The sequence below is a fragment of the Gracilinanus agilis genome, chromosome 3 (genome assembly GCF_016433145.1).
Source record: "Gracilinanus agilis isolate LMUSP501 chromosome 3, AgileGrace, whole genome shotgun sequence".
Taxonomy (NCBI): domain Eukaryota; kingdom Metazoa; phylum Chordata; class Mammalia; order Didelphimorphia; family Didelphidae; genus Gracilinanus; species Gracilinanus agilis.
This window is the reverse complement of record NC_058132.1, coordinates 10,275,291-10,290,093: the sequence shown is the minus strand read 5'-3', so window position 1 is coordinate 10,290,093 and position 14,803 is coordinate 10,275,291.

Here is a 14,803-nt window from a genome sequence, read left to right as displayed (position 1 = left end):
GAAAGAACCTTGAACTGGACAGGAAGAAGCCTCTCCACTCTCTCTGCTGCTCTCTTTGACTTCATTTCATTCAGAAACTGCTTTAGGTGTACAGGGTGGATTGAGGAAAACTGCTAGGAGGAGAGGCTGCTGGGTAATTGGGGGGGGGCATGAGACGGTGGACAGGGAGATGGGCATCAGGTGGGGGTTGGGGGGAAACCTGTTGGCATTTGTTCTGTGCCAGATCTTAGCTCCTTCCATGGCCTGTGGGCACGGGCATCCCACCCCCCCTCCAACCAGGCTCATGTTGGTTGCTTCTCCCCTAAGACCTTTGGGGAAGGGCAGGAACAGCCCTGCCCCCCATCCTGGGACTGCACCCCCATCGCCCAGCAGTTGGGGGGGGAGGGAGAGAAGAAGGAAGTGGGAGCCCACTCTCTCCTCTGGGGGACGGCAAAGCCCAGCCACGGCTCCTGCTCCAGACAGAGCCGCCCCTGCCTAACACGGGCACTTCCGTATTTGTCCCTTTTCTATGGTCCTTTAAAACTACGAATAGAAACAGAGACACAAATGAAGACCTCCTCCTCCCCCCACCCACCCCGCCCTCTCTCCGGTGGTACGAACACCGTAGCTTCCCCCTTCTCCCACCCCCCACCCTAATCTCTAGGCTCCGTTACCCGCAACTGGTCCACCCGGGGCTTCTCGCTCCCCAGGACTTAGAGAGCAGAGAGTCTCCACGGCCGAAGTCTCAATGACTCCCTCCCCTCCCCCTCTCAAAAAGAAAGACCCCAAAACGACACTAGTGAACACTCCAGGGGCAGAGACAGCCCTCAACAAATTCCCAGCATGCCCTGGGACTACACTGGGGAGGTGTCAAGTCTTGGGTGAAGTCAGGACCCACGCATTCTGGGAAATGGAGTCTTCCACAATGAGAGTGCCAAGGCTTGGAGGATGTCATGTCAGAGGAATTCTGGGAAGTGGAGTCTTACTTCCTGGACTTCTAGGTTTGGATCCCTGGTGGCGGAGGGGCCACGCGTAAAGTGTTCCCGTGTCTCCCCGGCTGCAGCGGGTCCTTTTAGTTTCCTTTCGTTTCTGGCAGTTTTAGCTCTGACCCTCCTCGGCCTCTTTCCTGTGATATAGGAGGCGGTCATGGAAAGAAATATGGAAGCATTTCGGAGGAGAGCTCAGATCTCGGGTGAGAAGGGACCCAAGAAGCCCCTGAGCCCGACCTCCTCATCTCAGGGAGGACCAAACTGAGTCTGACCGGCTGGTCCTTGTCCTGGATTAGGGGCGGGAGGATGGCTGGTTCCTGTGCCGTATTGATGCTAATAGCAGGGCCCTGGCGTGGAAAAGCCCCAATTCCTGTATTTCAGGAACAAATATTACTATTTCTCTGCCAGACACAGCTCGGAGATCCCATCTAGTCTATGACTTTTTGCACTTTCTTTGCCTTAAGCATCCCAAAGAACTTCTTCCTCTTCCACAGAATTTGGTGACTGAGTAAAAGGGGGCAAAGAGGGTTTTCAGGCCTGAGAGGGAAACTTCGTGTACCCCTGTTTGTGGACAAGGGCTGAGGCTTGACTGGACCATCTCCTCATCAGGTATTCACCAGTTCGGGGTGTCTTGGGGTGCTGCAAGGAGGGGCTGAATAAGGAGCTCCTCAAACTCTCTCTTAAACTGCCTGAGCAAGATCTGGGCTCTCTGGTCACTGGGGAGGCGCCTGACCTCCATGGCTGTCCCAGGACTGAGGCTGGCCTGACCCATACTCGGATCTCACATATAAACTGACGCGTCTCCCCCCAAATCACTCTCTCACAAGGCTTCAGTCCTACCAGGAGGAAGCTGCTAAGGCCATTTGGGAGCCCAAATTGGCCAGTTCTAAGCCCAGCCTGGTCCAGCCCAGCTCCTGCCTTCCTCTCCTCTTTCTCCAGTATCTGTTTGGATTAAACATGAAGCCCCTCCAGTGCCAATAGGTTAAGGAGGGGTGTCTGGTGGGGGGACCATGAGGAGGTGGGAAGGACAGAGAAGTATTAGGGAGGGGCCAGCAGGTCATCCCAAACCCTCCCCTCCTACTAAGCCCCTGACCCCAGGGGGCTGGTCACTGCCTTGGCATCTGGTCCTTCCTGGTCCTGAGCAGCCTGTCCAGCTTGGCCCTCAGTCACTTCCTCCTTCTGGAGCCCAGCTTCTCTCTGTCTCTCTTCTCCCTGGGTTTCAGGCAGCATTTCTGTATCCCTCATTCCACAGAAAGGAAATCCTCACAGCCAGCATTTTTGTGGTCCTTAGTAATTTGTCACAAGCATCTTGTGTCACTGCCCCATTTTACACATGGGGAAATAAATTGGAGTTGAAGTGACTTGTCCAAGTCTACACAGCCACCAAGTATCTCAGGGGGATACCATGTCAGATCTTCTGGACTCCATCCATGTTTCCCTTCATGGGCTTCAAATGAAGGCTCTGTGGTTTTGAAGCCACTCTTGCCAGCAACCCAGGGATTGGCCCTCATTGTATGTGCAAAGAAAACCAATGTAATATTAGCGAAAAAATATTAAATTAGCCAAGCTTGTCTCAATGGTGAGGTTGTAGAAGAGCCATCCTGCCCACCCTCGCTGAAGCAGAAATAAGTGACAGGCCTGAAGAGTCTAAGCTCATTGAGCTTGGATCCTCTGGACCATGCTGCTTCCCAAATATATAACAAGCGTGAGAGTGGACATCAGTGTATGTTAGTGCTTTGGCCATCTCCTGGGTCATTAAATTGAACCTGGAAGAGACGCTGCATATCACCTGGGTTGACTCTTTTGTTTAACACTGAGGCTCAAGGAGGATCTGAACCCAGGTCCTCTGAGTGTTCCTCATTGGGAACAGGAGGGAGGTGTATGCCTGGCCTTCAGGACTATCAGCCACCTGCTTTCTTCTCTCAGCAGAGGACATCAGAGGGGATTCTGGATCAACCACTTCCTCTGTGACTTTTTGAGGATAAAACCTATGAGGTTGGGGTGAGAGGTCTAAGAGGGGTGGGAATGAGGAGGTAGACAGAAGGGGATGGGGAATGGAGTTGGACCTTTTTTGCATAGAAATCATTTAGGAAATTCTTCCTTGTACCCAGGTCAGAGTTAAGGAAAATAGAAACAGCCTGGGGAACATCATTACCAAAGTAAAGAGATTCCCAGCAGCTTAATTTCCAAAGGAGAAGATCAGACATTGAGGAAGCTGTTTGCAGGAAAAGTTCCTGGTCTGGAGTGGGTGGAGAAGCTTCAGGCCATGGTCTTACATCCAGCATTCAGGTACAGGACCAGAGTGATTTGCTTTTAGTTGTTGTTGGCTGAACTGGAGAAAAGAAAGGACTGGGATGGCAAAGGAAGATTTTCAGTTAATGACAAATGATGAAGATATTAAAGATGCATTCATTTTACATTTTGTAAAATTCTCTATCTCTTGCTTGGTCTTAAAATCTTTCCTTTCCCCTCAATCTGACAGATTAATAATCTATGGTCACCTATTTACTGATGGTTTCCTTCTTTATAGTTAAGTCATTTACCCATTCTGAATTTATATTAGTATAGGTTGTGAGATGTTGTTCTAAATCTAATACTGTATTCCAATTTTCCCAGCAATTTTTGTCAAACAATGGGTTCTTGTCCCCAAAACTGGGATCTTTGCATTTATGGAACACTGGCTTACTAAGACCATATACCCCAGTGGTTCCCAAACTTTTTTGGCCTACCGCCCCCTTTCCAGAAAAAATATTACTTAGCATCCTCTGGAAATTATGAAACTATTTATTGAACTCAGAATAAAATGTAATACAAAAAAAGTGTGGCCATCACCGCTCTCCTGGATCACTGCAGCACCCACCAGGGGGTAGTAGCACCCACTTTGGTAATCACTGATATACCCCAAGTCTGTTTCATTGATCCTTCCTTCTGTCTGTTAGCCAGTACCAGATTGAGAATCTAAAGATTGAGAAGAATTTTCTCATCATTCTGAATCTAAACAACTTATGTGTCTTATATGAAAGGTAGCCTCAGTCTAATCAACTAGTGATTGTTTCTATGTTCTTTTGATAGTGTACAGCTACTTGGCAGTATCTGTGAGATATTTCACTCCCCAACCTATGGATTAGAGAAATGCAAATGAAAACAATTCTGAGATATCATCTCATACCCATCAGAGTGCCTAAAAATACAAAAGGGCAAAATGACAAATATTAGAGGGGATGTGGAAAAATGGAGACACTAATACACTGTTGGTGGATCAATGAAGTGATACAACCATTTTGGAGAGCAATTTGGAATTATAGAATTGCATTTACTCTTTGATTCAGGAATACCATTATTGGATCTATTTCCCAATGAAATCAGGGGAAAAGGGAAAGAACCCAGAACCTCAAATATTTATAGCAGCTCCCATCGTGGTGGGAAAGAATTCAAAATTGAGGGGGATGTCCCGCAATTGGAGAACAGCTGAACAAACTGTTGTATATCATTGTAATGGAATACTATTACCCCATAGGAAGTGAGAGGCAGGCTAATTTTGAAAAATCTTAGATAATGAACAGTGAAATGAGGAAAACCTACATAGAGAACATTATACACAGCTACATAATAAATAGTGGAAGAATAAACTGAATATAAACTGAATCTGAAAACGTGAAAGACTTAATTTGTCTGAACATGTTGGTTACCCAGGTAATCACTTGTGTAAACGGGAAAATTATGGTTAGTTTGTTTGAATATTAAAAGGAGTGGTTGCCAATTCTAAAATGATTTTTAGTAATTTATTTATAAAATATAGGAAAGAGTGGAAGTAGAGAGATGTGAAGAGGGTAGAGTAAAAGGTCTAGGTTAACACACTAAGTCATTTGCTCTGGTTCTTGGCTAAACCCAGGGGGCTAATTAGTCCTCAACCAGAGAAGGCTCAGCCTTGAGCCCAGGGCTGAGGGCTAAGGATGAATCAAGCAAAAGCTTCAGTCATAAAGCCTCTCTTGAAAGGAGAGTTCCTTCAGAGAAATCCAGGAAGAGTCAGTCTTTACACTCACCATGTGTAGTTCTAAGGGAGAAGTTTAAGAACAGTCTCACCAAGATCTCAGATCTCAGGTCCAGTAAACAGCATCTCCAACTTGAACTCCAGCTCCAAGACACAAACAAGAACTCTCTCACAGGAACTTATTACTTCCATTTAAAGCCGCTTCTTTTGCATCACTTCCTGTGTCTTCCTCTAGTTTACATGTGCAATCACAACAAACCCTTTGCTTAGGACTGCCCAGGAGGCAGTCAGTCAATTCTGATTCGTCACCCACTCTTGCACACATGGGTTACAACCTCCCCCACTCAAGGGTAAGTGAGGTGTTTACATTTTTGGTGATTAGATCTAAAAGTGGGCAGGGTATGTTTAATCTTATTATCACACTTGTATGATGCCAGGAGGGTAGTAAGAGCCTAGGGCCCTTGTGGATGGGATTTATTATGTAGATATGATGAAAGCTAAGCTAAACATATTAGTGATTTGTAATTTCTTTTATGTACAGTCTTCTTTTTCTTGGTATATGTAAATATTTGTTTTATTTGGTTTTGTAAAATTTGAAATAAAAAAAGATGGTTAAAAAAAAGAAACCTTCCCTCCAAAAAAGGAGCAACATAAGTGTCAGACACTACTGAAAATTCCTAAATAACTCTAACAAATATAAATGCTAATTTCCACATCTCCTTTCTGCCCTATGAAAAAAAAAAAAAAAAGAAAGCAATGAAGAACAGGAAGATTTCAGATAAACCTGGAAAGACTTAAAATAAATTATGCAAACTGAAGGGAAGAGACCTAGGAGAACCTTGTACATAATAACTATTTTATCCAATGATCATCTATTGTAATAATTAAAATTAAATTATGAGGCTGTTAGTAGCTTTAGTAGCTTTATTACATTAAAGTAATGATAGTAACAAGAGAGAAATGTAGGAAAGAGGTAGAGAGTTGCCTAGCCCACCACCCTATGGGCTATTCTGATGGAATCTAGCTCACCACCAAAAGGGTTCCAATCTCCAGCCAGAAATCCTCAAGAGCCTCTTCAGCAAGAGTCACCAGAGCAAGAATGTCCCCTCAGCAAGAGTCATTAGCTCCAGTGTCTGAATCAGAGGGTCTTACTTGTGTTATTGGAAACAGTGGGGTCTTTGAACTGCATTTACCAAGAGTCCAATGGCTTCCTATCATTACGCTGCTAATGTAGGCAGGGGGATAGATTGTGGGTCTTGGTGGCTGGGCCTCTCTCGTTCCTATGGTGGCTTAGAGTGGGCTGTTTGAATAGCCTAAGCTAGCATGGCACATGAGTTTATTTTCTAGTGATTATTAATGAATCTTACAAAACCCATAATATTTTTCAAGTTATCATTATATATTAATTTTAATTTTTACAGTGATGGCAACCCAAAGTTGGAGAAAGAATTCTCAATTTTTAAGATAGCCTAGATCAGTGATGGGCAAACTATGGCCTGCGGGCCAGATGCGGCCCCCTGAAATGTCCTATCCGGCCCCTCAACATTATTCCTAATTTGATGAATACAGCGAGTAGGATACAATACAATGAAACTTCGAAAGACTTGCCTTAGAAACAGACTGACAGATGAGCACTTCCTTTCCTTTGACTCCCTCTTTAAAAAGTTTGGCCATCACTAGCCTAGATAAATAAATTTTGCAAAGGCAGCAAAAAGTTGCCCTGGTCAACTCCTGCTGATAGCTCCAAGCCGCTGTTTCTGCCACTTCTGTTCCTGATCCTCCAACCGCCTGGCTGCCCACCAGCCCCTCCCTGGAAACAGAGCTTCTGCTGCTGCCACTGATCCCAGATGTTGCCTGGAGATCCTAGCCATATGGAGCCATCTCTGGAGCCTTGGAAAGTATAAATCCCTCCTTTTCATAAATCCCTCCTTTTCATTGCAAACAGTGGAGTCCTTACTCTCTGTTTGATGCTTGCCTTGGAAGCCCAGGTGTGTTTCTCTTGGACAATAATTAGCCTCCTAAAGGGCTTTTACCTGAGGAGAGCTTCTAACTCTAACTCTCTGTTCATGTGGCAGGGGAAGCATGTGACCCCTAACATTTTTCCCCAAGGGGAAAGGGGAAGGAAGGTTATACTTCCAAACAGGAAATAGAATGGCAAGCATGGCCCACTCTATGAAAGAGCAGTGTATTGCCTATTTCAAACAGATCCCAATTGTGGGATGTTTTTTCTTCCTACCATTCCTGGGTGCACTGGTCCTTATGATTTTCTTGCCTGAGATTCAGGGGAGAAATTCCTCTCCCTACAACTCCTGGCCATTTGGGCCTGCCCTTTCATGAGATCACATGATCCTCTTTGTGAATGCAAATGATTTTCACAAAATAACAGATTTATAAAAACAGTAATATAGTAGATGATACACATTCAAAGAAATACCAAAATTCCCCAAAATTACAATAATACATTTAATGACAATAGCAAACAAACCCATTATTATATAGTATTCACATGAGTTTCTATATAGCCACTTGATGTGTGATATTTAAAAAATCAATGAACTGATGGATACTTGTCACAAATTTTTTCAGGTGCAGCAAATCTTTCAACTTTGGCTGAGATATGTTTTTTTGTATTTCCATTTCTTTTTTTTTTTTTTTAATAATTTTTTATTTTTAGAAAAAATTTCCATGGTTACATAACTCATGTTTTTACTTTCCCCTTCACCCCCTCAACACCCCGCCCCCCTCCGCTGTAGCTAATTCGCATTTCCACTGGTTTTATTATGTGTAGTCAGTCAAGACTTATTTACACATTATTGATAGTTACATGGGTGTGGTCTTTTCAGGTCTACATCCCCAATCATGTCCTCATCAACCCAAGTATCCAAGCAGTTGTTTTTCTTCTGTGTTTCTACTCCTGTAGTTCTTCCTCTGAATGTGGGTAGTGTTCCTTTCCATAAGTCCCTCAGAATTGTCTTGGGTCATTGTATTGCTGCTAGTACAGATGTCCATTACATTCGATTTTACCACAGTATATCAGTCTCTGTGTACAGTGTTCTTCTGGCTCTGCTCCTTTTGCTTTGCATCAATTCCTAGAGGTATTTCCAATTCACATGGAATTCCTCCAGTTTATTATTCCTTTGAGCACAATAGTATTCCATCACCAACATATACCACAATTTGTTCAGCCATTCCCCATTTGAAGGGCATACCCTTGCTTTCCAGTTTTTTGCCACCACAAAGAGCACAGCTATAAATATTTTTGTGCAAGTCTGTTTATCTATGATCTCTTTGGTACAATCCCAGCAATGGTATGGCTGGATCAAAGGGCAGGCATTCTTTTACCGCTCTTTGGGCATGGCTGAGATATTTTTTAACAAAATCTATTACTGCCAACATTCAAATGTGGCAAGGGAGCCCAGAAAAAACACAACACTGATGAAAAACTTTTTGGATCTAAAATGTCACCAAGAATGTAGATCATTCTGATGGAGTAGAGTAAATTGAAGACTTATTATGTACAAGGTTCTCCTGGGTCTCTTCCCTTCAATTTTTATATACTTCCTATTCGGTCTCCCCTTATAAACAGTTTTCTCTACCCACTAGATTTCCTACATCACATATCAGGAACCAATCAAAGTTCCTCAATTTCCCTGGCACTGCCCAGGGGTCAGTGCTTGTGGAATCAATTTCCTGTCTCTTTGGTTTCAAATTCCTTTTACTGTGGACATGTGTATCCCTGCACATCTCAGTGGTAAAGGACCTCCAGGTCCCTGATTGATTAAATTAAAACAAAGGGAGATTAATTTCCTTCTCAACACTGTCAATGACTATTGCTTTCAATATTACAGTCATAGAAGATAGTTCTGAAGGACATAGGATGAAAAATTCTATCCAACTCAAGAGAAAGAAAAACTCAGCATTCATACACCTGATTGTTTGACTGGCTAAAATTCTACATATCTGCATCTTCAATTCCCATTTATTTCAGCATTAGCCTATGTCAGACTTTGACCTTTCATGACTATAGAAAACTTGCCCTAAAAGAGGAAAGAGGGACATGACAACAGTAAGGGAGAAGGGCTCCCCCAACTGGGAGTATTAATTAATGGCAGGTCTAAATTGGCAGTGACACACAGCCAGGTCTGAAACCTGCCAGGTATGCAACTGAAGTTTCTTTCTAGGGACTGCAGCGAGCACCCTCTCAGCTTTCCCATGATACAGAACAATACCTGCCCTTACCAGAAGCCACCCATTGGACTGTTTGCATCACCAACCAAATTTTTGATATTCCGATTCCATAGCATTTCTTCCAATTACATTCCATACAATTGAATCTCAAATGGCATTTCTCTCTAATCATGTTTAGGCTGAGAATGTAACTATCTCCTGTTGTTAACAATTATATCCATCAACATTGTCAGGCTGCACTGTTCTTTTTTTTTTAAACATTTATTAATATTTATATTTTAGAAAAGTTAACATGGTTACATGATTATACTCTTACTTTCCCCTCCACTCCCCCCCCCCCACCTCCACCCCCTCCCCTAGCTGATATGCATTTCCACTGATTTTAACATGTGTCATCAATCAAGACCTATTTCCAAATTGTTGATAGTTGCATTGGTGTGGTACTTTCGATCCCCAATCATGTCCTCATCAACCCATGTATTCAAGCAGTTGATTTTCTTATGTGTTTCCTCTCCTGCAGCCCTTCCTCTGAATGTGGGTAGCGTTCCTCACCATAAGTCCCTCAGAATAGTCCTGGGTCATTGCATTGCTGCTAGTACAGAAATCCATTACATTCTATTTTACCACAGTATATCAGTCTCTGTGTACAGTGTGCTTCTGGCTCTGCTCCTTTCGCTCTGCATCACTTCCTGGAGGTCTTTCCAATTCACATGGAATTCCTCCAGTTTATTATTCCTTTTAGCACAATAGTATTCCATCACCAACATATACCACAATTTGTCAGCCATTCCCCAATTGAAGGGCATGCCCTCATTTTCCAGTTTTTTGCCACCACAAAAAGCGCAGCTATAAATATTTTCGTGCAAGTTTGTTTATCTATGATCTCTTTGGGGTACAATTCCAACAATGGTATGGCTGGATCAAAGGGCAGGCATTCTTTTATAGCCCTTTGAGCATAGTTCCAAATTGCCAGCCAGAATGGTTGGATAACTCCACCAGCAATGCATTAATGTCCCAATTTTGCCACATCCCCTCCAACATTCATTACTCTCCCCTTCTTTCATTTTAGACATTCTGCTAGGTGTGAGCTGATACCTCAGAGTTGTTTTGATTTGCATTTCTCTAATTATTAGAGATTTAGAACCCTTTCCCATATGCTTATTGATACTTTTGATTTCTTTACCTGAAAATTGCCTATTCATTTCTCTTGCCCATTTATCAGTTGGGGAATGGCTTGATTTTTTATACAATTGATTTAACTCCTTGTATATTTGCGTAATTAGACCCCTGTCAGAGTTTTTTGTTATAAAGATTTTTTTCCCAATTTGTTGTTTCCCTTCTGATCTTGGCTACATTGTTTTGGTTTGTACAAAAGCTTTTTAGTTTTATATAATCAAAATCATTTATTTTACATTTTGTAATTTTCTCTAACTCTTGCTTGGTTTTAAAATCTTTCCTTTCCCAGAGATCTGACAAGTATACTATTCTGTGTTCACTTAACTTATTTATAGTTTCCCTCTTTATATTCAAGTCATTCACCCATTCTGAATTTATCTTGGTGTAGGGTGTGAGATGTTGATCTAAACCTAATCTCTCCCATATTGTTTTCCAAATTTCCCAACAGTTTTTGTCAAATAGTGGATTTTTGTCCCCAAATTTGGGCTATTTGGATTTATCACATACTGTCTTGCTGACGTCACTTACCCCAATTCTATTCCACTGATCCTCCCTTCTGTCTCTTAGCCAGTACCATACCATTTTGATGACTGCTGCTTTATAGTATAGTTTAATATCTGGTACTGCTAGGCCCCCTTCCTTCACATTTTTTTCATTATTTCCCTTGATATTCTTTATCTTTTGTTATTCCAAATGAACTTTGTTATAGTTTTTGCTAATTCAGTGAAAAAGTTTTTTGGTAGTTTGATAGGTAAGGCGCTAAATAGGTAAATTAATTTGGGTAGAATGGTCATTTTTATTATGTTAGTTCGTCCCACCCATGAGCAATCAATGTTTTTCCAATTGTTTAGATCTAGTTTTAATTGTTTGGAAAGTGTTTTGTAGTTGTTTTCTTATAATTCCTGTGTTTGTTTTGGTAGATAGATTCCTAAGTATTTTATGTTATCTAGGGTGATTTTAAATGGTGTTTCTCTTTCTACCTCTTGCTACTGTGATGTGTTGGAAATATATAGAAATGCTGATGATTTATGTGCATTTATTTTGTATCCTGCAACTTTGCTAAAGTTGTTGATTATTTCTACAAGCTTCCTAGTTGATTCTCTAGGATTTTTTAAGTAGACCATCATATCATCTGCAAAGAGTGATAGCTTAGTCTCCTCATTGCCTATTTTGATACCCTCAATTTCTTTTTCTTCTCTAATTGCTACTGCTAGTGTTTCTAGTACAATGTTAAATAATAGAGGAGATAATGGGCATCCTTGTTTCACTCGTGATCTTATTGGAAAGGCTTCTAATTTATCCCCATTGCATATGATGCTTGTTGATGGTTTTAGGTATATACTATTTATTGTTTTTAGGAAAGGTCCTTCTATTCCTATGCTTTCCAGGGTTTTCAATAGGAATGGGTGCTGTATTTTGTCAAAGGCTTTTTCAGCATCTATTGAGATAATCATGTGATTTTTGTTTGTTAGATTGTTGATATGGTCAATAATGTGGATGGTTTTCCTAATATTGAATCATCCTTGCATTCCTGGTATAAATCCCACCTGATCATGGTGGATGATCCTCTTGATCACTTGCTGGAGTCTCTTTGCTAGAATTCTATTTAAGATTTTTGCATCTATGTTCATTAGGGAGATTGGTCTGTAGTTTTCTTTCTCTATTTTTGATCTCCCTGGCTTTGGAATCAGTACCATATTTGTGTCATAAAAGGAATTTGGTAGGACTCCTTCTTTGCTTATCATATCAAATAATTTGTGTAGTATTGGGATTAGTTGTTCTTTGAATGTCTGATAGAATTCACTTGTGAATCCATCAGGCCCTGGCGATTTTTTCTTAGGGAGTTCTTTGATGGCTTGTTCAATTTCTTTTTCTGATATGGGATTATTTAGGTATTCTATTTCTTCTGCTGTTAATCTAGGCAATTTATATTTTTGTAAATATTCATCCATATCTCTTAGATTGTTATATTTATTGCCATATAATTGGGCGAAATAGTTTTTAATGATTGCCTTAATTTCCCCTTCATTAGCGGTGAGGTCTCCCTTTTCATCTTTGATACTGTCAATTTGGTTTTCTTCTTTCCTTTTTTTATTAGATTGACCAGTACTTTGTCTATTTTGTCTGTTTTTTCAAAATACCAGCTTCTAGTCTTATTTATTAATTCAATAGTTCTTTTACTTTTGATTTTATTAATTTCTCCCTTGATTTTTAGTATTTCTAATTTAGTTTTTGTTATGATTAAAAATGATGACGGCCGACATTTTCATCTGGGGATTTTTAATTTGCTCGCTTTCTAGTTTTTTAAGTTGCATGCCCAATTCATTAATGTCTGCCCTCCCTAATTTGTTAATATATGCACTCAAGGATATAAATTTCCCCCTGAGTACTGCCTTGGCTGCATCCCACAGAGTTTGGTAGGATGTCTCATCATTGTCATTCTCTACAATGAAATTGTTGATTGTTTCTATGATTTCTTCTTTGACTAGCTGGTTTTGGAGAATCATATTATTTAATTTCCAATTAGTTTTTTATTTGCCTGACCAGGTGCCCTTACTAATTATTATTTTCACTGCATTATGATCTGAGAATGTTACATTTATTATTTCTGCTCTTTTGCATTTGTTTTCAATGTTTCTATGCCCTATTACATGGTCAATCTTTGTGAATGTACCATGTGCAGCTGAAAAGAAGGTGTATTCCTTTTTGTCCCTATTTATTTTTCTCCACATATCTATTAAATCTAATTTTTCTAGGGCTCCATTCACCACTCTTACCTCTTTCTTATTCATTTTTGGTTTGATTTTCATATCTTGATATGAAAGAGGAATATTTAGATCTTTCACTAGTATGGTTTTACTATCTATTTCCTTCTTGAGCTCCACCAGTTTCTCCTTTTCAAATTTGGATGCTATGCCATTTGGTGCATTCATATTGAGCAATGTTATTACCTCATTGTCTGTACTGACTTTAATCAGGATGTAATGACCTTCTCTGTCTTTTTTAATCATATTTATTTTTTCTTTGGCTTTATCAGAAATCATGAACGCCACTCCTGCCTTTTTTCCTCATTTGAAGCCCAAAAGATTTTGCTGAAGCCCTTTATTTTAAACTTGTTTATGTCCACCTGCCTCATATGTGTTTCTTGTAGACAAAATGTGGTAGGATTTTGGTTTCTAATCCACTCTGCTATTTCCTTCTGTTTAATGGGTGAGTTCATCCCATTCACATTCAGAGTTATAATTATCAGTTGTGCATTCCCTGACATTTTGGTGTCCTCCCCTACTTCTATCTCTTCTTCTTACACTCTTTCCTTTTAAACCAGTGGTTTGCTTTAAGCCAGTAACCCTTGTCCCCTCCCTTGATTTACTTCCCTTTTTACCCCCTCCCTTATTATTCCCCTCTTTTTATTTTTAAGGCCTGATTAATTCCCTCCCCCTTCTTCTCCCCTCCCTTTTTTGACCTCCCCATTCCCCTGCTCCCCTTGGTTTATCCCTTCTGACTTTCTCAGTAGGGTTAGAGAGAGTTTTATATCCCAATGGATATAGCTATTCTTCCCTCTCAGGGTTGATTACACTGAGAGTAAGGTTTAACTATTACCTCTTAATGCTCTCTTCCTCTCCTTCTTATAAGAGTATTCATCCCTTCTCCTTCCCATGCCCTCTTTGTGTGTAATAGAATATCCTATTTTTCTTATTCCTTCAAGATTCTCTTGGTGTCTTCTACTATTTACCCGCCTCTTTCCCTCCCACCCATATCATCTTAGACCATTTAGTACTCTAACCTCTCCCTATGAATAATTCTTCTAATTATTATAATAGTGAATGCTATAATGGTGAACAGAGTTCACTACAGAGAATTATACATAACATTTCTCCACATAGGAGTACCAGTAATTAGATCTTATTGAAGCCCTTAAAGAGGCAGATTTAAAAAATATGAGTTTTCTTACTTTCCCTTCTGTTTCTTATTTACCTTTTCATGTTTCTCTTGATTTTTGTGGTTGGATATCGAACTTTCCATTTAGTCCTGGTCTTTTCTGTGCAAATGCTTAGAAATTTTCTATCTTGTTGAATGCCCAAACTTTCCCCTGGAAGAATATAGTCAGTTTTGATGTGTAGGTGATCCTTGGTTGTAAACCCAGTTCTCTTGCCTTTCTGAATATCATATTCCAAGCCTTGTGGTCTTTTAGTGTGGAGGCTGCCAGATCCTGTGTGATCCTGATTGGTGCTCCTTGATATCTGAATTGTCTCTTTCTGGCTTCTTGTAAAATTTTTTCTTTTACTTGGAAGCTCTTGAGTTTGGCTATTATATTCCTGGGGGTTGTCTTTTCAGGGTCTAGTGTAGAGGATGATCTATGGATCCTTTCAATGTCTATATTGCCCTCTTGTTGTAGAACTTCAGGGCAATTTTGCTGAATAATTTCTTTTAGTATGGAGTCCAAATTTCTATTAATTTCTGCTTTTTCAGGGAGACCAAT